Consider the following 2,467-nt stretch of genomic DNA (forward strand, 5'->3'; position numbering starts at 1 on the left):
CCGGAGGTAAAGATTTATATATAGGAAGTCCTGTTTCGGCCATCGGGACAAGTTTCGGGGTCATCGGTATTGTACCGGGACCACCGGAAGGGTCCCGGGGGTCCACTGGGTGGGGCCACCTATCCCGGAGGGTCCCATGGGCTGAACTGGGAAGGGATCCAGCCCAAAGTGGGCTGGGGCGCCACTTCCCTCATGGCCCATGCGCCTAGGGTGAAGGGGGAACCCTAAGGAAGAGTCCTAGGAGGGGAAGGCACCTCCTAGGTGCCTTGGGGGGGGAGGGAATCCTCCCTTTGGCCGCCGCCCCTTTCCCATCTAGGGCTGCCGCACCCCCTAGGGTGGGAACCCTAGAGGGGGCGCACCCTCCTCCCTCTCCCCTATATATAGTGAGGCCTAGGGCTGCCCATAACAGGTGATTCGATCTCTGCCTGTTGGTGCAGCCCTCCCTCTCTTTCTCCTCATATCTCGCGGTGCTTGGCGAAGCCCTGCAGTATTGCCACGCTCCTCCATCACCACCACGCCATTGTGCTGCTGCTAGATGGAGTCTTCCTCAACCTCTCCCTCTCTCCTTGCTGGATCAAGGCGTGGGAGACGTCACCGGGCTGTACGTGTGTTGAACGCGGAGGTGCCGTCCGTTCGGCACTAGGATCATCGGTGATCTGAATCACGACGATTACGACTCCATCAACCCCGTTCTCTTGAACGCTTCCGCTTAGCGATCCACAGGGTATGTAGATGCACTCTCCTTCCCCTCGTTGCTGGTTTCTCCATAGGTAGATCTTGGTGACACGTAGGAAAATTTTGAATTTCTGCTACGTTCCCCAAAAGTGGCATCATGAGCTAGGTCTAATGCGTAGATTCTTTGCACGAGTAGAACACAAAGTAGTTGTGGGCGTTGATTTTGTTCAATATGCTTACCGTTACTAGTCCAATCTTGTTTCGACGGTATTGTGGGATGAAGCGGCCCGGACCGACCTTACACGTACTCTTACGTGAGACAGGTTCCACCGATTGACATGCACTTGTTGAATAAGGTGGCTAGCGGGTGCCAGTCTCTCCCACTTTAGTCGGAACAGATTCGATGAAAAGGGTCCTTATGAAGGGTAAATAGCAATTGGCATATCACGTTGTGGTTTTGCGTAGGTAAGAAACATTCTTGCTAGAAACCCATAGCAGCCACGTAAAACATGCAAACAACAATTAGAGGACGTCTAACTTGTTTTTGCATGGTATGCTATGTGATGTGATATGGCCAAAAGGATGTGATGAATGATATATGTGATGTATGAGATTGATCATGTTCTTGTAATAGATGATCATGGAGCCCCAAGATGGAGATCAAAGGAGCTATATGATATTGGCCATATCATGTCACTATTATTTGATTGCATGTGATGTTTATCATGTTTATGCATCTTATTTGCTTAGAACGACGGTAGTAAATAAGATGATCCCTTACAACAATTTCAAGAAGTGTTCTCCCCTAACTGTGCACCGTTGCTACAGTTCGTCGTTTCGAAGCACACGTGATGATCGGGTGTGATAGATCCTTACGTTCACATACAACGGGTGTAAGACAGATTTATACATGCAATACACTTAGGGTTAACTTGACGAGCCTAGCATGTACAGACATGGCCTCGGAACACAGAAGACCGAAAGGTCGAGCATGAGTCGTATAGAAGATACGATCAACATGAAGATGTTCACCGACGTTGGCTAGTCCGTCTCACGTGATGATCGGACACGGCCTAGTTGACTCGGATCATGTAATCACTTAGATGACTAGAGGGATGTCTATCTAAGTGGGAGTTCATAAGATGAACTTAATTATCTTGAACATAGTCAAAAGACATTTTGCAAATTATGTCGTAAGCTCGCGTTTTAGTTCCACTGTTTAGATATGTTCCTAGAGAAAATATAGTTGAAAGTTGAAAGTAGCAATTATGCGGACAGTAGAAAGCTTATGTCCTTAATGCACCGCTCAGTGTGCTGAGCCCCAAACGTCGTCTGTGGATATTGCGAACATCGGACATACACGTTTTGATAACTATGTGATAGTTCAATTAAATGGTTTAAGTAGAGGCACCAAGGACGTTTTTCGAAACATCGCGGAACATATGAGATGTTTCAAGGGCTGAAATTGGGATTTCAGGCTCGTGCCCACGTCAAGAGGTATGAGACCTCCGACGATTTTCTTAACCTGCAAACTAACGGAGAAAAGCTCAATCGTTGAGCTTGTGCTCAGATTGTCTGAGTGCAACAATCACTTGAATCGAGTGGGAGTTGATCTTCCAGATGAGATAGTGATGTTTCCCCAAAGTCATTGCCACCAAGCTGCTAGAGCTTCGTGATGAACTATAACATATCAGGGATAGATATGATGATCCTTGAAATATTCGCGATGTTTGACACCGCGAAAGTAGAAATCAAGAAGGAGCATCAATTGTTGATGGTTGGTGAAACCACT

This window comes from Triticum dicoccoides, chromosome 2B (assembly GCF_002162155.2).
Source record: "Triticum dicoccoides isolate Atlit2015 ecotype Zavitan chromosome 2B, WEW_v2.0, whole genome shotgun sequence".
NCBI lineage: Eukaryota > Viridiplantae > Streptophyta > Magnoliopsida > Poales > Poaceae > Triticum > Triticum dicoccoides.